Raw genomic sequence first — 25,921 nt, 5'->3', positions numbered from 1 at the left:
TTCATACTTGTGTGCTCTCGCAATATATGTTTTCAAGTTTTTATATCTGCAAATAGAAGTTGCGACCCCCTTCTTAGTCAAGACCATTTACTTGCATAAGCATTTCCGTATGTGCCAGTTGGTCTGGAAAACAGTGGTGGCCATCTTAGAACACAGCATGAACCATTTGGAAAGCCGCATGCCCTATGCCTTGACAATCATCATTCCAAATGGCAATTTAAAAAAAACTAAGACAGAGACATCAATCTCAAATATATCATACTCAGATTGTTTTACCTTTATTTAAATAAAAAAAATTGCTGAGTGTGAATCTCAGTGTACACATTTAAAAGTCAGAGTCTACATTTTTTTGAAGTTGATCACTTGATGTAAATCTGTTTCTACAAATACAATTTTTGTTAGTTTTATTTTCCCCTTGAACTTTGTCCTTGACCTGAACCCTTTCATCCATGGCATTTTAATGGGTGAAAGCACTATCACTGGCCCTTTGAAGAACACTCTTTAGCTTTTCCTTTAAGTTCTCCTGCCTTTTAGAGATTTTGGGGCTAATATTTGGGTGCCGATTCCGATCCGGCAAAATAAATTTGCGTACGACTCGTATCCGTATATTTTCACGTACGAATCGTACAAGTACCGTACAAACTGCGAAGTACGATTCGTACGTGAAAAATACATACGAATTGCATAGGGAAAAGGGTACGAGAGGGAGCCGGACATTTTTACGTGCAAATCATAAAACAGAAGTCTGATCGCACAAGTACGATCCGTACCGCCCGTTCGAATACACAACCGCATGTAAAAGGCCCCGTACGGAGCAAACGCAGTAGCACACATGTACACGGGTAAACTTGTGGGCGGATACGAGTAGTACAGCCCCCCTCCCCCCGCATATGTCAGCACCGTACCCCCGTATGTCAGCACCGTACCCCCCGTCTGCACTGTACCCCAGCCCCGTACCTGTACGCACCGTACCCTAGGCCCGTACCCCAGCCCCGCATCAGTACGCGCCGCACCCCAGGACCGCACCCCAGCCCCGTACCTGTAGGCACCGCACCCCATGGCCGTACCGCAGCCCCGTACCTGTACGCACCGTACCCCAGGCCCATACCCCAGCCCCGTACCTGTATGCACCGCACCCCATGGCCGTACCCCAGCCCCATACCTGTACGCACCGCACCCCAGGCACGTACCCCAGCCCCGCACCTGTACGTGCCGCATCTCAACACCGTACCCCAGCCCCGCATCTGTACACGCCGCACCCCAGGAACATACCCCAGCCCCGTACCTGTACGCACCGCACCCCATGGCTGTACCCCAGCCCCGTACCTGTACGCACCGTACCCCAGGCCTGTACCCCAGGCCCATACCTTTATGCACCGTACCCCAGGCCCGTACCCCAGCCCCGTACCTGTACGCACCACACCCCATGGCCGTACCCCAGCCCCGTACCTGTACGTACCGCACCCCAGGCACGTACCCCAGTCCCGCACCTGTACGCTCCGCACCACAACACCGCACCCCAGCCCCGCATCTGTATGTGCCGCACCCCAGGACGGTATCCCAGCCCCGTACCTGTATGCACCCAACCCCATGGCCGTACCCCAGCCCCGTACCTGTACGCACCGTACCCCAGGCCCGTACCCCAGCCCCGTACCTGTACGCACCGCACCCCATGGCCGTACCCCAGCCCCGTACCTGTACGCCCCACACCCCAGGCACGTACCCCAGCCCCGCACCTGTACGCACCACACCACAACACCGTACCCCAGCACCCTCACCCAGCATTGCGTATGTACAGACCTCACCTACGCGAAAAACACTCGTACAGAACCAGGACACTGTAAAACAGCACAAGGAGGGTCAATTCGACTCGCACAACACCACAAAACACGTCTACATGACAAAATACATCTCAATGACTGACCTGGGACATCCAAACAGAGGCCCAAAATCACAGCCACCTCTTATAACACACCCACCAAAATTTCAAACCCAGCCACACCCACAAATGGACCAATAAAAAGGGCCCACACACACAACCCATGAGCCTTTGCAACAGACCCACTGCTGCCAGACCCCACAGACAAACAACTGCACCTTACTCACACCTTAACTACATCTTAACTTACACACCTTCACACAACCTCCTTCACAAACACCCCCTCTTCACATTCACACACACACCATCACATTCACACCCACACACCCACAACCATCCACACCCACACCCCACACCATGCCCACAGACAAGAATCCAAAGTTCACAAGGGCGGAGCTGGACCTCCTTGTCAACGAAGTCATCAGAGTCAAGCCACAGCTGTTTGGAACATTGGTCAGACAGACCAGCATAGCCCAAAAAAACTAGCCTGTGGCAGAGGATCGTCGATAAGGTGAATGCTGTTGCGCCCATCCGAAGGACCAGGCATGAATGCCAAGCCAGGTGGTACGATCTGCGCAGGGCAGTCAAGAGGAAAATGAACGAGGAATACGCCCAGAGTAACATCACTGGAGGTGGACTGCCCCGCAGACCCGTACATTACCATCCCTGGGAGGAGAAGGTGATGGCCATGCTTCCGCCGGTGGGAGTACACGGAGTCCAAGGAGTCGCAGAGCCTGGTGAGTACACAAACAACTCACGTAACATGGGGGGAATGGCATCCACACCACAAATACACCAAAGGCACGCAACTTCCCCCAAGCCCTCACCGCACACAACCACACTCAAAAACCACGCTCATGCCACTAACGTCTCCATGCCCCATTCATAAATAAAGGCAATTCCATGTCCCAGGCCACACCAACCACAAACCCGAGACTTGATGTCCGGGATACTGGGAGGGTGGGGCTCACACAACACATTGTGCAACTCAGAAGCAGACACCAATGCCCTCAGCCCATATGGCCTAGGTACATACCCATGCACCATGCTCAATGCACAGGGACTGGCAAAGTACTGACAAGGTAGCTGATACTTGACCCTGCTGTCTGCAGCACAAGGCCCTCCTGTGACCACTGTACACTCAAACACCAACTCCACAAGCTCAGATATCTAGCACAGGAACTCACACTCACTGACATGCCAGCATGCACCATGAGAGGACAGACACATCACCTGGGAGACCCAATGACAAATCACACTACACCCAACAGCAGGCCCGGTCACACACCCCCCTTACACAAGCACACACCCCCGGGGCAGGCAACGGATTTGCCCACACTCACAATGGACATGTGACACAACAAGACCAATCCATAGCCAAATAAGCATCCTAGCCAAAATTCAACAGGTCAAACACTCAGGAGAACATATCAATCTGTCCCCCGCAACATCCCCATCCCCAAGTGGACATTGAGAGGAATGCTAGGCACATCCAACTACCTGGAGGAACTGTGACAACTTGAGTATGTATGAAACATGGATGTGGCATGAAACAGCATTAACATTGCCTCGCTCTCACACACAGGGCAATGTCATGGACCTCCCCCCAACAATGGGGGGGAACAATCACAGTCACAGGCTCAGCGTGAAGATGATCCCACCGGCAGCGACGACTCTCACCACTCCGTGGATGACCCCGACCAACCTGGCCCCTCTGGTGCCCAAGCCCCTGCAGCACCTGCGTCCGGTACATCTCTGCCAACCCCCACCCCCATTCCTGCCACATCCCAGGAGACACCCAGGAGCCCTGCTCGCACTGAACAACACAGCCAGTCTGACCAGGAGGGACAAGGTTCTCCGGGCACCCAGGAGGAGGCAGACAACCCCGCAAATTCCATCCCTCAGGGGTCCCGTAGACCTGATGTGCCCACAACGGCAGGCCAGGCTCGTGTGGGCAGGGGTGGTGGGAGTGGAGGCAGGCGGAGGCGCGAACCTGACCAGCCAGCTGAGGGAACCGATATGTCACACATACGCCACATCCTGGACACATACCGGTGTGACACCAGGGGCATCAGCCAGGTAGTGGCGAGCCTCACAGAGATGAAGGGGACCCTCGACGAGATGACGAACCTGCAGGCCGAGCAACATGCCAGTCAACAACAACATCAAGGACGGATGGAGGCAAGACTGGCTGAGCTCCTGGCGGTGCAAATGGACATGAGCCGTTCACTCCGTCGGATTGCCAACAACATGGGCAACCCTCCCTGTGCCACCAGGCGAAGACCACCACCATCCACAGGGAGGTAGGAGGAGGAGGATTCGTCCGACGGAGCATCACAGACATCGTCAAGGCCTGCATCTGAGGGTTCCCACAGGAAGGTGAGTCGTCCACGGAAAAGACCGTGAGAGTCAGTGGACCATCCACATCTCCCAGGTCACCTGGCCTGGCACCTGGCCCTCTGGAGCAACAGCAGCACCTCATCCAATGACATTCTCTGCCACATGGACTTGCTGGTCACAATCTGACCATTGATGACCAACACTGTGTTCTGGACTCTGATGACTTCCAAAGCAAAGGATACCATCTCCCCCTGTGAACTTTGGATTCTATGCACCCGGTAGAGCACCTTAGTTCATCTACCAAAACACGTACCCCACCGTAAATAAATACTTTATTTTGTCATGAGATGTTACTGTCATTTTGCATTAGTCCACAACATATGTGAGTGTTGATCTAACTCCACCCATCCATACCCTGGGATCTGAGTCTGGTACAGGACACACATGGGTCACAATGTATCATTCAATGCAGACATGGAGCACAATACTCACCTGTGATGGCCTCAAGCTGCTGAGGGGGGGCTTGCAATACTGTGCAGACAGACCTATTTCGAAGAGTATCATTAAGGCGTAGAGGTCATGCCTCATTCGGAGGTTCCCGGGGAGGGAGTCCCAGGTATGTGTTCCCAGGTGGGAGAACTATGTCCTGCATGCTGGAGTACGGTGGATGTGAAGAATGGTGACCAGGTCAAGGTTGGATGCACGGAGATGGCACTACGGGGTCTCGGAGGACAGTGGTACAAGGTTGGTTTTGGGTCGGGGTTGTGGCCTGCCTCCTGAGTGTGGGTGGGGAGTCTGAAGGACATCCTGCAGCACACAGTGATCCATTGCAGCTATCTCTGCTGGATGGTGATGTGGCTGGGGCGTGGGATGTTGAAGCTGAGGTGTGCAGATGCACCCTGGATGTGGACAAGTTTCCCGGGAGTTTGGGTGTGGCTGCTCCGTAGAGGGCAGGGCAGTATTTGACACGGATGTTGTCGTGGACCTGGGGGATGGTCCATCTTTCCTTGGAGTGGATCTATCTGGGGATCATGTGCATAATGCAGAGGGTGTTGCGGTCTGAGGCACAGATACTGGGGATTACCATGGCAAATGTGAGCAAGTAATCCATGATGCACACCATCTTGTGTGCGTGGACACTGGGTGCTTGTGCAGGGCTCTTGCGGGTGGGACACAAGCAGTTGACCCAGCTGTAAGGGGACAATCCTCAGATGTTGACCTCAGTCCTGTACAAGTCCTGCCTCAGGTGGCTGATGTTCAGCCATTCATCAATGGATGTCATGCAATCTTGAATATTGGAACTGGCAATGTCTGCGTCCTTGGTGAGGGTGAGGAGCACCTGGCTGTCAATGGCATACGAGTTGATGATGAGGTGCCGTGCGCATGTGATGGTGGAGAGGGGGGTCCTGGACACATTGTAGATTGACACGCTGACAGATGATACCTGTGCCATGTGCCTGACGACGACACCATACTACATGCCTTGCTGGGGTACAGAGCCGGTGGGGAGTAGGAGGGACATGACCTGGTTGGTGTGACAGGGCCTGAAGGCATGGCAGCGCTGTGTAGGCAGTCGGAGTTGCACACTCATCATGCAAAGGTGTTGTCTGTGCGCTTAGTGTATGCCTGAGAGCAGGCGGGAGATTTGTGGATGGACATTGCTTGGAGGGTGTCTGCAACATCAGACTGTAGTGTGATGTGGGTCATGCAAGGACATGAGGGTCGTGCAATGTGCACGTTGCATGTGCAGACGGTCCAGCCTTTGGCACCGCGTGGCCGCAACTGTGGCACAGACAAGCTGATGACAGCCAAATGAATGGGTTGAGGGAGGAAGGGAGGAGCATCTTTGATGTGTGTGTGTTGCCAAATCCGGAAACTTCGTGTGCCCTTGCTGCAGGGGCAGCAACAGCAGGCGGCATATCCTGGAAACTATGCCACAAGTTCCACCCAAAGACTAGGATGTCAGAAAGGACTACTGCAACAGGAGTATGTAAAGGAAGGAGTGTCCGGTTTTCCATGGCACACCCAGAGACAAAGGATGCACAATCACCAAAGATGACTGACACCGGATCATGAAACTGAAAGGCGAGCTGCGCACAGGAAAAACACCCTCAGCAGGTGTTGACGGCCCGTTGTGGGGACCAACCTGCCAAAACACATACACAGCCATGGACTCCATGCACAATAGAGAATCAAATACATGAAGAACAGCATGCAGGTTGCTAATCTACACATAGACTCATATGCACAATCTTTGACAACCATGCCAGAGATGCCGCATGCACAGTGGCAAGAGACCTGCATTGACAGAGATGAGGCACCTTGGAGGGTGAGGAACACCTTTATTACTCAGGCTCACACCTATGGAAATGCATCAATATGAACAGACACACAGGTCATTTGGATGAACATGTGGGACCTACACTGGACACCCCCTTCACACCACAGATGCTGTAAATCCATAGGACTGGCACAAAAGTGAAGGGGGTGAGCCAAACATCCCCTGCTGCACACGGAGAGGCTGCAATTCCCCATTGAGCCTCTTATGGGGATGTCCCACACTATGTCCACCCGTAGCATCCCGTATGTTTCAAAGGGAAGTTTTACACACATTGATTCCTTCATCACAATCCACAATCCCATTACAGATGACTGTCACGAAGTGTGACTATCAATTCATGTGAGTCATGCTACATGTCATGTGCACCATGGTGAGTCGACATGTATGCATAGTAACAAAACCTGCACAGGAGCAGTGCCCACACCTTCCAAACAACTACCACACCCAAAATGGCTTGCTGCAATCCTTACCCAAAGGAGACATCTCACCATGTCCGTGCATGTAACGCTGATTCAGCACACGTTGCAATACTCATGAGGAATAGCAGGAGCACAACGTTGCCACGAGCAGACAGCATGTGCAACTACCTGGGGATGACAGACACACAAGAAGTCAGGGAAAAGATAGTCATCCGCATGCATGGTAATGTACTCTACATGAATAAGGTTGACAACATGCTAGTTGAAAACTGAGTGTGTCAGCTAAAATGTGTGGAATTACATCATCACTCGAGTGACACATCAGAACACACCTCTAAGTCACTTAGCATACAGTCAGCTGGACACACACATTGCAACACATGCCACACAAGGCTCCAAGCGTGCACACTCAGACCCAGGGACTCACCATTATGAGAAGAAGTTGCGTATGAGCTGACTCCGGATGTCCTCCTCCTCCTCCTCCTCCTCACTTGCCTCGTGACCAAGGCCTTCATCCTCCATGGGTGGATGTTCCTGCTCATCGGGATCCAGGATGAGTGGCACAGCTTTCTCCACTGCCATGTTGTGCAGCATGCAGCACACGAGGAAGATTTTGCAGACCTTCACCGGTGCATATGGAAGGGACCCGCCTGTCTTGTGGAGGCACCGGAATCGGCTCTTCAGGAGGCCAAACGTCCTCTCAATCACTCGCCTGGTCTGCCCATGGGCGTTGTTGTAACGGTGATCTGCAGCTGTTCTGGGGTTGCGGAGAGGCGTCACCAGCCATGGCATGTTGGGATTGCCAGAGTCCCTTACATGGAAACATCATGTAAAGAAGTGGGTCAGGAGATGCCGTAACATACAAAGATACCGCTAAATACAGGACAAACAGAGTATACCCACCAACAAGACATGCTCGTTCGTTGTGCAGCTGCAGCATCATTTCTGGCACCCTGCTACGCCTCATGATGTAGGCATCGTGTGCTGACCCTGGAAAACGTGCACAGACATGGGAAATCAGCATGTTAGCAAGACACACCACAAGGGCAGTGATGGAGTGATAATGTTTTCGGTTTTGATAGGCCACCTCCTGTGCCTGTGGTGGTACCAAAGCCACATGTGTCCCATCAATGGACCCAATTACATGGGGCATCCCTCCCAGGGCATAGAACTCACCCTTGATACCTGTCAACTGCACACGAGTTGGAAAATGGATGAATTCATCCAGGTGCTCCAACATGGCTTCTAAAACATCATGCAGGACACGGCTGAACATGGTCTGGGACATGCCAACCACATCAGCTATGGTGAATTGAAATGTACCGGTGGCAAAAAAATGTAGGGCTGCCATCACCTTCATCTTGGGGGTCAGCGCAGTAGGATAACTGTGTCACGGTTGGAGGTGTGGTGCCAGCCTGTTTGTCAGGTCCTCAATTAACTGTTGGGTGAATCTGTAACGGCGTATGCAGTCACGTTCCCTCATAGCACCCAAGTCTGGCATTGGTCGGGGGAGAGGCAGTGCCCTGCAGAAATTTGGAAGGAATAACGAAGATTGAGTACATTACAACACCAATATCAATGAACTGAGCACATGTTAAACAGCGAATACACATCTGCTAAATACAGAGTCTGGTCTGTGCAATACATCCAGGACACGCATGCCAGCCAGGTGATACTCCTACTAAGAGGCAGCTACAAACGTTGATTGTCAAGGTCTACATGACATGCCATGAAACTAGCTGTGGCACAGTGCAAGTGAACAGCCAGACCCATTACAGGAGTGACATACATCCACATATCTGCATTAGAAGGATGTTATCTCATTCAGACAGCTTGCGGCAAGCTAGACGCACAGGTCACATGTCATTTAAAAATTACAGATCACACACATTGCCATGAAGGGATACATGTCAAAACTCATAACACAGACATTGAGACAACGCAGATATGTCCTCAGGTCGAAATACCATGTTCGATGCATACAGACACACGTTACGTGGGATTCCACATGTGGCATGGTGTGCGTAATTGTGTGCCATGCCCATCTACACACAGACACATGTTGGATGCAGCAACGGATCACCAACAGCAAGCTCATGGGAACACATGAAACACACATGACATAGTCACATAGTGGCACGATGGTAGTTAGAAGTCAGGTGTAATTATCGGTGTACCTGGCATCAGGGGACAGTTGCGGGTGTTGGGGACTGTACCATACCAGTGATGCAGTGCTTGACACGTTTGTACTACATGCAGACATGTGCAAAGTGTGAAGGGGAAGTGTGCAACATAGTGCCCCATCACACATGACATGTGTACACAGGTCACCACACATCTATTGTGCAAAATCATGAGGAGACATGTGCCACATCACTGCCTGACACATCTAGGCCCTGCACATGAATGACTGCACTGACAATGACTTGATGTACAGCCTTGTGTGAGTCTGACACCTCCATTCCTTTCCTGTGCACCTCCTATCACCAGTGTAAGCTGTGAAATGCACCGTACACACGCTCTGAGGGCGTGTGTAGGGTCGTATCACTATCTTGGGTTTGGGTAGGAGTACGGTGTGTGTACGGACCGTACACACGTACGTGTACGACCAGTGTGTACACATACGTGTACTAGTACACGTACGTACGTGTACTAGTACACGTACGTGTACGACCAGTGTGTACACCTAGGTGTACACACTGGTCGTACACGTACGTGTACACACTGGTCGTATCCCTATTGTAGTGTTGGCGTAGGTGTACGCCATAGTGATACGACCCGTACACGCGCGTGTACGGGTCGAATCCCTATAGTAGTGTTGGCGTAGGTGTACGCCACAGTGATATGGCCCGTACTATGGCGTACACCTACGCCAACACTACTATAGGGATACGACACGTACACACGCGTGTACGGGCCGTATCACTATAGTAGTGGTGCCCTAGGGGTACGTGTGAAATGCACCGTACCTGTGTGGGGATTTTAAAATTACAATGGGGACACATAAGGGACAAGTATTAGGGCCTCAATGCATGCAGTTTGTCATGGATACCGAGTTCCAAGATCAACATTTTCCATCATGTGGGCTGGAAAGAGCAGTTGGCCACATTATACATTGTTGCAAAGTGGTTGTTGACTTGACATGCTGCAGCAAATTTGAAGGATGCTAATGCTGTCTCTGGTGTATTTTTAAAGGGATTGGAGGAAACGTAGGATGCAAATGAGTCTGATCAATCCCTCTGTACTCCTGTAAATGAAATAGGCCAGCAAGGCAGATATAAGTCAGCCAGAACCCATGAGAGGGCACTTGCCTGCACAACAAGTCATTGGACACCACTGCTGCTGTTATTGCTTCCTCTGTCAACATGTCCAGGTCTGTGGAGAGGGCCCAGCCATTCACCCAGGAGGAGAATGAGGCGTTGCTGGACGTCATCCTCCCACAGTACCCCAGCCTGTATGGGAGACCAGGGGAGCAGGTGAGTGCTGACTACACTAGCTTTGACAGTGCCCCTCTTTTGTGACTGTCACTTCTGGCATTGTGTCCAGGTGTGACAGACATGCAATGTTGTTTAGAGTTGGTCCCGGGGGAGGGAATGCCTTATGTCTCCCATGCAGAGCATGATGTAGTTCATGTCTGCACTCCTCACTTGCATTGTGCTTACTGTGACAATCACTGCATGGTGCATGGCACATTCTGCCTGGCAAATCCTTGGTGGCTTTTTTTCCTATTGTCCTGAGGTGATTCAGTGGTCCCCCGGGTGTGACAGGTGACTGTACACACAGATGTGTGTGAGTTGAGTGGAGCTGTGGTGAGAGTGTCCAAATGATGTGTACGCCCCCTGGACATTGATGTGTGTGAATGTTCCTTGTCATGTGGGTGAGTGTCTATGTGGAGTGTTGCAACCACAGCTGCATGGAGGAGGCATATGCTCTACCCATCTGATGTGAGAAGGAAGCCGTGCTGTGTGTCTGACTTGCTGGGCTAGCCCCACGCCTGTGACACCCCCCAGGAAAGTGGCACATGTGCAGAGTGAGGTTTGTATCCGCTGTTGCCAATGGCAGGTGAAAGATCTGTGCCTGTGTGTGTCTGTGTACTCTGCTGAGGTTGCTTCAGTGGCTTGGGGCATGTGACTGCTTGGAGGTGCTGTCCATCAGCCTTGTGTTGCTTGTGATGCACAGTGTGTGCCATGATCAGGGAGTGTGTCAAACCCCTCATGCCATCTGTGTACTTTCAATGCCATGTAGTGCATTGGCGCTTACACAGAGGCGAATGTCCCAATGACAAAGGTGCTATTAGTTGGCAGCATACTGTGCCCTGTTCAACAAATCAATGATGTTAAAATGTGTGTCTCTGTGACATGGAGCAGGTGTAGTGATGTAGTCTCACTTTTTCATCCTCACAGGTAACCGCCTATGAGAAGGGGAGAATTTGGAAGAGGGCCGTCAGGGCCATGAATACGGTGGAGGGTCGCAGTCGGCGCCTGCCCCAAGTGAGGAAACGCTGGCGGGACATCCGGTGCTGGACCAGGAGGATCGCCCGGGTCCTGCTGGAGGACTCACCACCACGCCCCCACGGCGGGCGCCGGCGCCTGACCCACCAAATGAAACGTGTCCTGGCGGTGGTCTTCCCTGAGATGGATAGGCGGTTACAGGAGAGACAGCAGCAGGAAGGGGGTAGGTACATGTGTGTTTGTTGTGTGTCACCAGCTTTTGGAAGTGTTCATTCGCCTGGATACAGTGCCAGGGTTTATATGTGCAGTGCATATCCTGTTCCCCCAAGTCAACCGGTGCTGTTCTTCCTCCCTTCCGCTCCTTGACATGTGTTCCCTGGTCTGTGTGTGATCACTATTGCACAGGGTCATCTAGGCTGCAAGTTAATCAAGGTGCACACTGCTTTCAGCATCATGGGTGGGGGTGGTCTGTGACATGTGTTGGTACCTTGCCTGTGCCCTGTCTTGTTCACTCATTTGGGGGTCCATAATTGTTGGCACTGTCCTGAGTCTCAACGAAGGATTGTGAGGTTTCAAATAAACAGACTTGCAGCATGCATGACCGATGTAGTGGCCTCAGACATTATGTGCATGAGTGGGAGATATGCATAGTGCCGGGACGGTTGCTCCTGTTACAGTCAGATCATTCCAGGACCATGGAGCAGTGTGCCCACTCCAGTCCCCTGAGACACCTTTTCCTAGGAATCATGTGTGGCATCAAACACTGTGCCCATTCACTGTGTGTTCAGCATAGGTTGGCCTCTGTGGCATTGTTCCATGGCCTCATTTGTATTTACGTAAAGTGTGCTACATGTCTCCACTGTCCATGCTGACCCCATTAGGCTTGTGCATCCTCACACTGGGCAGTGCCTGTGTGTCTATGTACAACTATCTGTTGATGGTTGTTTGTCACAAATATGTGGTCAGCCTCACGAGGTAATGTTTAGTACATATAGGAGTTCTTGATGCATATTTTGTTAATCCCAGATTAAGAGGTGTAAGTACTTGCTCTGTCTCAATCACATTGTCTCAGGTAGGGGGGGTTTGTGCAGGCAAGGCCTACATGTCCAAACCTTATGTCTCCTTGCCAGGCCTGACCTGTGTGTGATAATTGTCTGGACAGACACTCTACGTGCAGTGACCCAGGCATGTTGTGCAGGGGGTAATGTATGTGCTTTGCAGCATGTGTCAAAAGTTAAAAGACATGTTTCCTGCTCATCCATTTTTGGCACCGGTGTATGCTCCAGATGCTATGTAGTTTGGTATGTGTGTGCTGACATCTGTGTGGATATTCTTGGTTCACATGAGGGTGTCTCCTCAGTGCAGGTGCTCCTTATTCCAACACAATTGCAGGGCCATTATCTAATGCATTGTCCTGTGTATGGACATGTGTGCCACTCCACATGACAGGTAGTGGGTCAGATGTGTTGCCAACTGTGTCATCATGGTACGGATGGCCATGTGACAGGTGGCATGATTCAAGTTGTTAGTCAAGATGTCTTGTACCTTGGCACTGACTACACTTGTCAATATGTCCCAATAGTTTATATGGTTGACTTTGATATTTTGTTGTGAAGGACAATAATGTGCCTGCATGACAGATGTCTCCCAAGGAAGTGCACAAGAAACCACCTTTACACTTTTAGGGGACACGCTGGCACATTTAAAACAAAGGTACAGTTCTGTAATGAAATTGATTAGAGATTATCCATATACACTTACGGGTGTCAAGTCATCCAGACCACCGTGGTGCCATGTATATGTACTTCCTGATACCACATTTCTTCTGAACAGTGGCTTATTTGCATTAGGCTGGCAGCTCATACAATGACTGTGTAAAAGTAGCTTTGTGTGCACCTCCTTGTGTGACTTCGGTTATCCAGGCACATGTGTTTTCTGTTCCAAAAGTGGCACATTCACACATTCCAAACATGTCGATTGTGTAAAGTGTTGTGATTCCCAAGGGATCACAATGTATTTCTTTAGGATTTACAAAGTACTCACAGGTCTCTGAGTGTGGGGACACCTTCAGCATTGGCGTCTGTTATTTGGCCTTGGGTGCACCAATACTGTTTCTTTCACAGTGAACAAGAGGTGGCATGCCTTCCTAGTCTGGCTGTGCTTCACTGTTCACAGACACTAGCTTCTCTGTATAATTGGATATCGAGTTATTTGCAGTTGTGTCCTGATGTTCATTTTATCAGGTGGCATGGTGGGTGAACCAACTGGGAGTGCATGGCTTACATATGTGCGGAGTATTCTAGATGTTACTCATGATGCATTTCCTGATATGCACTGTGACCTATTTTGTTTGGACTCATGTGTCAGATGTACACAGGTGACTGATTATTTCATGTCTCTTCACCTTGCACACATCATCATCGGGGGACACCGAGGGAGACACCTGCACGGACCAGGAGGAGGGATCGAGCACCGGTGCCACCATTGCTGGGGAGTCAGCGGAATCAAGTGGCACAGAGGGCGAGGGGAGTCAGGCGGAGGACCTGTCTAGTACCAACACCGACTATGACGCTGACGGGTCCGAGGCTGAGCTCCCTGAGGGGGCGGAGGCTGCTCCAACAGCTGGCAGCAGCACTACAACTGTCACCGCCCCCTCCATTCCCATCACCGACCTCCCACTTGCTCGGGTCCCTTCTGTCCGTGTAGGGCAACAACGTGTCTCCTTTGTGCCAGGCACCGCACCCCCTGCCCCTGTCTCCCCTGCTGCCCTCACTGCAGAGTCTGTGGACATTCAGCGGCAGTTGCAGGTTGGGCAGACATTGAACCTGACTGTCCTCCATGGCCACACCAGGCTGCTGACACAGATGGTGTCGTACATGGAGGGCATGTCATCAGCGATGTCTGACCAACGGATGTTGCTGAGGTCCATGGACTCGTCACTGACGGCAGCAGTGAGTCTCCTGCAGCGCTTCGTCCCCCCCTACCCCTGCACCATCCACACTTCCCACTCCCAAGCACACCCAGACATTCCCAGCCACGCACCCCACCAGACACAGGCAGCACACCAACAGGGAAGGGCAAGCGCACACCTCCTGTCACCCACACTCAGGGGGAAGAAGGCACACCCACTGGGTCTAGGGCACACAGGCACACATGCAGCCACAGTCCAAGTCCGCATGCCTCACTCCCCAGTCCCTCCAATGTCACTCCCCTCGGCTCCCCTGCCCCACAGTCTGAGAAGGAGACATACTTGGCTGTGCTGGGCCTCAGCCCCACTGGTTCACCATCACGCAAACGGGCAAGGCACTCCATGGGTAGGGGAGTTGAGTCCCCCCCCTGTCCACCACGCCCCCAGTAGTGCTGCAACCGATCCCTCCACCCCCCCCTCCTTGGGGCCTGTGGTTCCTTCGGGTGCAGGGGAGACACTGGCCGAGCTTGCGGACATGTGCAGCGCCATGCTAACCGCCACCTTTGGCGCTGACCCACCCCCTGTGGTGGAGTCGTCCGTCCCTGCACCCACAACACCTACCCTTCCCCCTCCTGTCCCTGCGGTGCCTGGTCCTTCCCCACATGATGCCCTCCCTCCCCCAGTCGTTGAACCAGAGGTTTAGTATGTGCAGGCAAGCTCGGGGAGACGCGTGGACATGTGCCCCCCCCCCAGGACTTCGCATCTGGACTGGCCTATGGCCTTTGTAAATATTTTCCTTTTATACCTTTTAATTTAATGCTGAATAAAGTATTTTGTTTTTCCTTTGACCAGGATTGGTTTTCAGGTATTGATGTTGGGGCTGATGCTCCATGAGTTGGGGTGATGATCATGTGTTAGGTGTCTGGGAAATGTTGCAGTGTGCTGCTCATGGGGTGGACCCTGGTATCTGCGTGCCATCACAAGGTATCAGAAAAGAATATTTGGTCGTGTATGCTCTTTGTAGTTGGAGACATTGTCCCAAGGAGTGTTCCTTCCTCTGTGGCACCTGACATCTTCCCTGCAGGGAGTTGCACAATTGTTGTGCTGAACCTGTGTCTACATTTCCTTTGTGGGTGACGGATCCCTTCAACTATGGCCATGCCTGCTCATCAATGTCTCCGGCTGCATCGTCTGTGCCATCCTTGGTAGTCACTGTACTTGTGTATGGAGTATGTTGCCATGCCTTCATGTAGCAATTGTCCCTTTTTTGCACTATGCATGTGTGTACTCCCAGCCTGGCACACATATGGTACTTGTTCAGCAGGGTATTTGTTTGCATGACTCACAATTGTGGGCATTGTATCTGTGGGAAGTCCTCCCTATTCCTTCCATGGGAGACAACAACTTGGTGGCTGTCCCAGCACCTGTACATTCCTATCAGTCCTGGAATGTGCGTGACCGTGTGTGTTCCCTTAGGCTCTCTTAGTTTAGTAGGCTTTAACATGACTATACAGTCTAGTAACATGATCTCAGTGTGTGTATTGTGCTGCATCCGCCAGGGGTGGGTATGCATGTGTAATTTGTCCTCACACCCACATGTGGTGTGTCATGCAGTGGGGGGAAGACATCCATCCTCATGGGAGTGGGACACTGCTGTCAGTGATGTGTTGTTATGGCACTCTCAACATAGTTGCACATTTGGGATGCGTTCATACACCCATGGCGTTGTGGTCATCTGAGGATGATGTACACACCCCCATTGTTACGAAGTCACCCACCTGTACTCCGGTTTGTTCCTCCGTTGAGCTGCTTGTTCCCAACTCCCTCTGAAGCCCACCGAGGCAACAAGGTAAGAAACTTGTAACCCAGTTGGACCCCCGAGGGGGAGGGGGGAATTGGAAGAGAGAGAGAGAAGAAAAAACACTGGATTGCGTCTTGGGTCTTCTTCTGGGACTGGAAGAAGATGGCGCTGACTTTCAATGATTTAGTTCTACTAGCGCTGTTGCAGGTTCTTCTTATCTATATAACATAAAGGCACGTATAGTTATTTACATTGCACTCTACCTCCAATACAATCTCAAATTAAAATACTTGGTCACACTCATGTGGTTCTCATACCATTTGAAAGTTTCAGCATATTCTCTCTTTAGGTCTGTTCTTGGTTCTTCCGTTCTTTCTTTACACCTCAGAATAATTATTTCTTTTGTTGACCAAGATTTGAAAACCTTACAGAATAAACAATGCAATTCTAAAAAACATATACACTGCCTATTGTTATTGCGCAAACAATGTTCAGTTCCAGTAACTTAAATCTCAAAGCATAGATATTGTCCTTTCATATTACGCAAGTATTGTTCTGTTCAAAGACTTCAAATTAGTTTAATTGTTTACATGGCACCAAACTCGTATTCACTCAGTTCGTGATGGATTTTGTTCACACTGAAGAGTTTAAATAAACTTCACTGTTCGTGAGACAATGCTGAAGTACTGTCCGAAGATTTATACCTTCCTTCCGTTTGTTGAAGAGCTGCTGTTATTAAAGTGTAGTCTTTTTGCTTAACAAATGAATAATCATTAGTTCTCTTACCTCCCCTTCTTTTATTGTATTTACCCGAGTGTAAGACTTGGTTGCTAAGTGCCGATCGTCTTTGTTTTCTTGTTGCCAGGTTACCGGATGCGAGGGCCGATGCGCGTGGAGTCAGGGGAAGAGCGTCACCAAACCGGAAGAAGATCTAGCCAGACCCCTTTCCGTGGACACTCTCGGGAAATGATGAAGCGTTGGTGTCAGAAGAAGCCTGGAGCCGAGACGGAGTCAGGTAAGTGTTGCCAGCAGGAAGCGAAGCGGGGAAGGCAAGCGGGCGGGGGTTTAAATACTTAATGGGGAGTGTGCGCAAAGCCTCTCGATCAACGTGCCCAGGGTGTGCCTGATCATTACCATACACATGGAGTGCTTCTGTTACCACGTGTAGTGCTGAAACGCTCTGCATGCAAAACAGTGAAGAACGGTTGGCACGTGCCTCTGAGGAGCGCAATGCAACGAAGCAACGAAAACTATTGGCACGTGTAGAACACGAGTCCTGGTTACAGAATACAGGCAAGCTTGTCAAAAGTATATCAAAGAAAAAACAAACATTGGTACCTGCAATGATCTTCAAAGTGAAACACAACAAGCATGTAAATTGCTCCCACCAAAATCATAGTGTAACCTGTGCATATTTTAAGAGTTAAGCTTGTAGTTCAAGTTTTCATAACACCCATGTCTCTGTCCACTGCTGGGAGTGATATGCACCCACCACTCATATGTCTGGGCACTGCTGGAAGTGATATGCACCCACCACTCATATGTCTGGACACTGCTGGGAGTTCTCTGCACCAACCCCTCATATGTCTGGGCACTGCTGGGAGTGATATGCACCCAGAACTCATATGTCTGGACACTGCTGGGAGTTCTCTGCACCCACCCCTCATATGTCTGGGCACTGCTGGGAGTTCTCTGCACCCACCCCTTATATGTCTGGGCACTGCTGGGAGTGATATGCACCCACCCCTCATATGTCTGGACACAGCTGGGAGTCCTCTGCACCCACCCCTCATATGTCTGGACACTGCTTGGAGTGATATGCACCCACCCCTCATATGTCTGGACACTGCTGGTAGTCCTCTGCACCCACCCCTCATATGTTTGGGCACTGCTGGGAGTGATATGCACCCACCCCTCATATGTCTGGACACTGCTGGGAGTCCTCTGCACCCACCCCTCATATGTCTGGGCACTGCTGGTAGTGATATGCACCAACCCCACATATGTCTGGGCACTGTTTGGAGTGATATGCACCCACCCCTCATATGTCTGGGCACTGCTGGGAGTGATATGCACCCACCCCTCATATGTCTGGACACTGCTGGGAGTCATCTGCAGCCATACCCCCTTGGTGCAGTACACTGCTGTCCTGGCCATACACACCCCCCCAATTTCCTGCTAATATGCTGCACCAGGCCGTAGTCCGACATTTGTGCCTTGTGTACTCCTTGTATCCATAATGTACTGGTGCCGTAGGGGTATGGGTGAGATGGACCGTACCCCTGCATTCATAGGGTGTGTACGTACTATGGTGCCCCTACATCACCACGACAATGGTGGTACGGACCGTACCCACGCTCTGGTGGGCGTGGGTATGGTCCGTGCCACGCGTACCCCTACATCACCACTCCAATGGTGGTACGGACCGTACCCACGCTCTGGGGGGCGTGGGTACGGTCCGTACCACCATTGGAGTGGTGACGTGTATGCGTCCACGTCCACCTCCGTTGTGGCGTTACGTGGGATTGGTGGACACGCCCCCGAAGTGACCAGACCATGGAGGTAATTTATGTGCATGATATATGTGTTTTACATTGGGTGGGGGTTATGTTTCCTGCCCCTCGCCCCCCCCCCCTTTGCCCCTGGGTGTTGTTCTGACCTTCTGCAGCATCTGCGTCGGTTTCTGTGCACCAGGTCGTAGGCTAGGAGGGCCGGGATGACACGTAGGATGGGGTCCATGGCTGTCCGTCATGTACCGGTGCTCCTTCTTCGCGTCGTCCTCAATTTCCCGGGAGTTTTTGGCTGCCGTAAAAAATGAGCGGTGCGGAGTGACGTGGGCACGGATCGTACTTGCTGGTCCGTAAAACGCTGCCTGACTCCGTCCGGACATCACGTACGCGATGTCCCGGATCGGAATTGTGGGTATTTTTTAGCCGGTCGGTGTTTTGTACGACTCATACGGAAATGGTATTTCTGTACGAATCGTACTTGCGGGTTTGTAAGGTGGTTTTCCTGGGTACGAGTCGGATGGAGAATACGCTCCGTACGACCATTCGTACCCGGGTTTTACAGGATCGGAATCGGCACCTTGGTGTTTCCCAGCAGCGGACAAAGAAACACAAACACATTGGGATCAGCTGCCACCATGGTAAGGTTATTTTTCTTTTCATCCAACATTTGTATTTTAAGTTATGTACTTTCCTCTTTTCCAGTACAGATGTTTAATTTATTTAGCCGCTCATGTGTTTATGTTTTTCATTGTACTTTAATTTCCTCTAGCTATAATGCGTTTTACTTCTCTTTTTTTTACTTTCTTCCAGTTTCCTTTTTGTGGGTTCTAGAGTTCAACAATTATGGATATTCTCCTACTGCTTTATTAATTCTCAGTGCTATTTTCAATTATTCACATTCTAAGTTATTATTTTCAATGCCTTATGGATTTTCAATGCATTTGAAGAATTAGTCCCACCCTGTAACACTTGGTTAAACTTTTTTCCCATTCTATTATATAATTTTTGCATTTCTTTGGACACTACTGCAGGTCTAAAGTGCAAGTAGTCACTTTATCGCCTGCTGCAGGCGTACAACAGTCTGTGCTGCACGTAGGCTAGGAGGGCCAGGATGACACGTAGGATGGGGTCCAGGGCTGTCCGTCACGTACCGGTGCTCCTTCTTCGCGTCGTCCTCAATTTCCCGGGAGTTTTTGGCTGCCGTAAAAAATGAGCGGTGCGGAGTGACGTGGGCACGGATTGTACTTGCTGGTCCGTAAAACGCTGCCTGACTCTGTCCGGACATCACGTACGCGATGTCCCGGATCGGAATTGTGGGTATTTTTTAGCCGGTCGGTGTTTTGTACGACTCATACGGAAATGGTATTTCTGTACGAATCGTACTTGCGGGTTTGTAAGGTGGTTTTCCTGGGTACGAGTCGGATGGAGAATACGCTCCGTACGACCATTCGTACCCGGGTTTTACAGGATCGGAATCGGCACCTTGGTGTTTCCCAGCAGCGGACAAAGAAACACAAACACATTGGGATCAGCTGCCACCATGGTAAGGTTATTTTTCTTTTCATCCAACATTTGTATTTTAAGTTATGTACTTTCCTCTTTTCCAGTACAGATGTTTAATTTATTTAGCCGCTCATGTGTTTATGTTTTTCATTGTACTTTAATTTCCTCTAGCTATAATGCGTTTTACTTCTCTTTTTTTTACTTTCTTCCAGTTTCCTTTTTGTGGGTTCTAGAGTTCAACAATTATGGATATTCTCCTACTGCTTTATTAATTCTCAGTGCTATTTTCAATTATTCACATTCTAAGTTATTATTTTCAATGCCTTATGGATTTTCAATGCATTTGAAGAATTAGTCCCACCCTGTAACACTTGGTTAAACTTTTTTCCCATTCTATTATATAATTTTTGCATTTCTTTGGACACTACTGCAGGTCTAAAGTGCAAGTAGTCACTTTATCGCCTGCTGCAGGCGTACAACAGTCTGTGCTGCACGTAGGCTAGGAGGGCCAGGATGACACGTAGGATGGGGTCCAGGGCTGTCCGTCACGTACCGGTGCTCCTTCTTCGCGTCGTCCTCAATTTCCCGGGAGTTTTTGGCTGCCGTAAAAAATGAGCGGTGCGGAGTGACGTGGGCACGGATTGTACTTGCTGGTCCGTAAAACGCTGCCTGACTCTGTCCGGACATCACGTACGCGATGTCCCGGATCGGAATTGTGGGTATTTTTTAGCCGGTTGGTGTTTTGTACGACTCGTACGGAAATGGTATTTCTGTACGAATCGTACTTGCGGGTTTGTAAGGTGGTTTTCCTGGGTACGAGTCGGATGGAGAATACGCTCCGTACGACCATTCGTACCCGGGTTTTACAGGATCGGAATCGGCACCTTGGTGTTTCCCAGCAGCGGACAAAGAAACACAAACACATTGGGATCAGCTGCCACCATGGTGAGGTTATTTTTCTTTTCATCCAACATTTGTATTTTAAGTTATGTATTTTCCTCTTTTCCAGTACAGATGTTTAATTTATTTAGCCGCTCATGTGTTTATGCTTTTCATTGTACTTTAATTTCCTCTAGCTATAATGCGTTTACTTCTCTTTTTTTTAACTTTCTTCCAGTTTCTTTTTTGTGGGTTCTAGAGTTCAACAATTATGGATATTCTCCTACTGCTTTATTAATTCTCAGTGCTATTTTCAATTATTCACATTCTAAGTTATTATTTTCAATGCCTTATGGATTTTCAATGCATTTGAAGAATTAGTCCCACCCTGTAACACTTGGTTAAACTTTTTTCCCATTCTATTATATAATTTTTGCACTTCTTTGGACACTACTGCAGGTCTAAAGTGCCAGTAGTCACTTTATCGCCTGCTGCAGGCGTACAACAGTCTGTGCTGCACAGGCTCACACTGCTGCTGCATTTAAAATGCTGCAGTTTGAGGTTATGTCAAAGGAAAAAAGAGGCAAAGAAAATAATCTGGTCCACCACCGTTGTCACGTGGCTGGTTTACACGTGGCTGGTTTAGGACCAGAAAGAAACAATGCCATTATACACACACTTTTCTTAAATTGCCTACTTTTCTACAGGTTGACTTTTGACACACATTTGCAAGTGTGACTGTGTAGGATATGGGCCATAAAAAACACATTTGCTTACATTTTAACTTTGTAGGCACATTATCACAGCACCTTGAACAAAGTTCACTGCCGAAATATTGTTGTCTGTTGATCGTCCAGTAGGGGACATAGCTATCATAAGAGGATAAACAAATACAGCCTGGCTGAGGTCTCAGTCCAGTTGCATGGATCTGTATTATTATATAAGCATGAGCATTTCCGTGTTCAAATCAGAGGAGTACTCTGCTGTCACTGCAAGTTCACTGCTTTTCAGAATTTTCAGCCCAGCTGTTCCTATTTCCCTCTGTGAGGAGGGATGTCCGACTTGTGACCAATTAGGGCCCCTGGAGACACTTACCATCAGGTAATGGGGAGTCAGATCATTCAGTATGTGAGTTTGGCAGATCAACCGCCCTAGGCTACTAGGTTAGGGAGTGCATAGTATGAGTACACAATTCTTCTATGTCAGCATATATACACACTGCTTTAGCACAATGGTGGAATTGTTCATCCTTTTCACTATTCTCATGATGCTAATAACTGTCATTGTTTCTGTCTATTAATCATTGTAGCACATATATTTTATACAAGAATTGCAATGCTTCAATAAATATTGATATGCCGACTTGTGTGCTTCTTGTATATCTCTTTGGGCATGCACGAGTGACTGAGCAAAAGGGTTGTAGATCTTGGGGAGTCAGAGTTGTCATGATCTGAGGTTGCACAATACATTTTTTGCCTTCCTAGATTCAGGGGTATTTATGGTTGCACTGTGAGCTAGCAGGACTATAGGCCAACATATCCTGAGGGGGTACATAGAATCAGTATGGCACCGTCCTGTTTATGTTGTCCAACAAAAGCACAGTTCCTACTGAGAAAATAAATGCCCGAATAACATGGTGCCACCAGCATTGGTAGTTTGGGTTTTTATTTAATGGATCACCTGAATAGTTGTCTTTTTTATACACAAAGACCCATACTCACCTCTTAACCAGAGACGTCTATGTTAATAGGGAACATCTGAATAAGCCTAAGTATACTGTTCCTAAAGCTAAATCAGAGAGAAACTATCTCAAGCTGTCAGCAGATCCCTTTGGAAGCATGTGCTTCTAGGAACAGCTGCCCTCACTCACTCGAAATTGACATCCTTCATCATTGGGCTTTGCTGGGCCGACTCTACAATGCCCAGTGGGCCCCACGAGCGGGCACGTTACCGGATATCTTTTTTCAAAATGCCTGATGAGCACAGCTGGACAGAGGGTGATATGCCCAGAAGGTGAGAAGATTGGCAAAAGTGTGAAGGTAAAATCAACAATGGGCCATATATATCAATGGTTTTAATGTGATGTCACTGGTCAATGTTCAGATTAAAACAAAAGTGACAGAGGGATTGGGAAATAATGGTCCCTATCTCTGTTCCAATAGAAGGTTGGTCACCTATAGACCAGCTAATGTGCTAGGGTCTACAATTAAGGTCAACATGTTTCATACCTTATGTAGTCGAGGAGCGATCTGTTGGCATTTTGTCAGGACTAAAAGTCAAATGAATGTGACCTAATCTTCTCCGGTGAGTAAGTGAGGAGCATAATGTAATTTTAAACGCCTTTCACAGTGCACAGGTGATAAGGTGCCCATTGACATCCTACCATCACTGGGGAGCACGGGCTTAAAAATGCTCCGTGTGGGGTATACTGCATGAAAAGACAAAATAAAAACAATGTATAATTTATACAACCAAGTTTAAAGAGAATGTCATTGGTATTTAAATCAGTGGTAATGGCATACACACCCCTGTATGTTGCACGCAAATGGTGATGTGCCCACCTCATGTTGGGCAAGTGCTGCAGATGTAGTTAATCCACACTAGTAGCAACTCAAGTGTGAACTCAATAAGCTGACCCAATTGGAAAAGTGCCAAAAAAATAGCGAGCAACAGTCAGTTCCTCACTCTCATCAAATTCAAGTTAAGTGACCTTTAAGACAGCGAGGGCACCACATCAGAGACTGAACTGTGTCAAAAAGGTTGATGTGGTCAGAAATGGCAACACAAGCTAAGTAAAAGTGATGGGGAAGCATGAACAAACCCCTGACACCCTAGCCCACTGCCAGGCGAGCCCAACTAGCAGCCCCCACTTAATTGCCAGATCTGCAGCGCAATTTGCACCTACGGCCTACCTCGCTCCCATCGGTATTGTATGCTGAGGCACAGGGTTTAAAAGGGTGCAGGTTAGATGAGGGTAACCTATAGCAACAGTCCGTAACAAACACTTCTACGGCGGTGCATCCAAGTCCAGGTGACGCATATCCACGTCCAACAGGGCAGTCCTAACCTATGCTGGCCATGTGTGCTGATTGGGTATTGCCGAATGTCAACAAACATGAGGTGTAACGTGGTTCCGAGACTGTACCGGACCTCAGACTCCTATGAGTCTTGCAAGTCTCGAGCTTGTTTGCAAAAAAAAAAGCGTCTTATACCACATGTTTGATTATGCCAACTCTGAAGCTTGAACAGAAAATGAAAGCGGTCGAATAGGCCTACTATAACACTTAATGAATCTAGTTAGGGACAGTGATTCCCAATTAGGCACATAGAATGTCAGCCGCATATGCCGGAAAATTAAATCATATAAACACTTCATGTTCCCGTCCGATACTCTGACACTCACAGAGGGGTACCCAAATGCTGGGTAATCAAGGGGTGAGTGTTTAGAATGGGAGACATGTGGGACCTATTAGGGCAATCAGAACAAAGGGAGGCTCATGGACAGAGGGTGGGCTCATATCTCCCACTCGTAAAGCAAATGTCATCCTGAATGTCAGCCAGATGGCTGTCCTACATGAATATGACAGAAAGGGGTCAGAGTAGTGTAACTACCCAGGTGGAAACATGTTACTTTCTGAAATCAGTCCACTGGATATCATCATTCAATCCTGACAGGTCAGTGTGTAGATGGAACACCCACCACTGTTCCTTCTCATAAAGTCTCATCAAGACATCATTGCCAGTCACAGTCTTGAAGATTGTTTGTGTAAGATCTGTGGTGGTGTAGTTACTAGTGACTAAGTGAGTACTCAGTTTAATGGTCAATCCTTTACATCTAATATTAATCTGATTTTTGTTAATTCTTGTCTTAACACATGGCCTGCATAGGTTAGGCCTGCCCTGTGGAAGTGGATATGCGTCACCAAGGCTTGGACGCACAGCACTAGGCGTGTTAGGTGCGGACGGTTGCTATTGGTTACCCTTATCTGACTCTGAACCTTTTAAACCCTAGTGCCTCAACTTCTGATACCTACGGCAGTAGGTGCAAATTGCACATATCTTGGATCCAGCAAGTAAGGGAAGGCTGATAGTTGGGCTCGCCCAGCAGTGGGCTTGGGTGACAGGGGTTCGTTTGTGATTACCCAGCCCTTGTTGTGCTTTCACTTAGCTTGTGTTGCCATTTTTGAATGCATCTACCTTGTTGGCATAGGCCACTCTCTGATATGGTGTTCTCGCTGTCTTAAAGGTCATTTTACCCTGACTTTGAGGAAGGTGAGGAACTGACGGTTGCTTGTTATTTTTTATGCACTATTCCACTTGGGTCAGTTTACTAGGGTCACACTTGAGTTGCTACTAGGGGACTGTGTGAATTAACTACATATGCAGCACTTGCTGGTGGATTATCACCTATGCATTGTGCAGAGGTTTGAAATTATATTAAGCTCCTCACTCTGTATAGAAGATAAGGTCACATTTATTTGACGTATGGTCCTGACGAAATGTCAACTTATCGTTCCTCCACTACTCAAGGCATGAAACATATTGGCCTTAATTGAAGACCCTAGCAGATTAGCTGGTGTATAGGTGACCCACTTTCTACTGCAAACAGAGATAGGGACCATTATTTTCCAATCCCTCTGTCACTTTTGTTTTAACCTCAACATTGACAAGTGACATTACATTAAAAACATTGATATATGGTCCATAGTTGATTTTAGCGTCACACTTTTGGCAATCTTCTCATCTTTTGGACATAACACCCTCTGTCCTGCTGTGCTCATCAGGCATTTTAGAAAAAAAGATTTCCGGTAAAGTGCCCTCTCACGGGGCCTGCCGGGCATTGCTATCGCAGCCCAGAGAGGAGCATAGCCTAATGATGAAGCATGTCAC

General features: G+C 49.2%; 1 long non-coding RNA gene across 5 annotated transcripts in view; it reads left to right on the top strand.

Moving 5' to 3' along the window:
- Nucleotides 1–25,921, top strand: part of LOC146817367 (uncharacterized) — a 302,612-nt gene that overhangs the window by 15,012 nt on the left and 261,679 nt on the right. For 3 of the 5 annotated variants that reach the window (XR_014962996.1, XR_014962994.1, XR_014962995.1), the window contains exon 2: nt 17,005–17,154. The exons of the other annotated variants lie outside the window; for them this stretch is intronic. This is a non-coding gene — a long non-coding RNA (uncharacterized LOC146817367). The remainder of the gene's footprint in view (nt 1–17,004; nt 17,155–25,921) is intronic. 5 annotated transcript variants of the gene reach the window in all.

Source organism: Triturus cristatus, chromosome 6 (genome assembly GCF_964204655.1).
Source record: "Triturus cristatus chromosome 6, aTriCri1.1, whole genome shotgun sequence".
NCBI classification, from domain to species: domain Eukaryota; kingdom Metazoa; phylum Chordata; class Amphibia; order Caudata; family Salamandridae; genus Triturus; species Triturus cristatus.
Note: the sequence above shows the minus strand (reverse complement) of the source record. Positions and strands in the feature narration are given on the sequence as shown.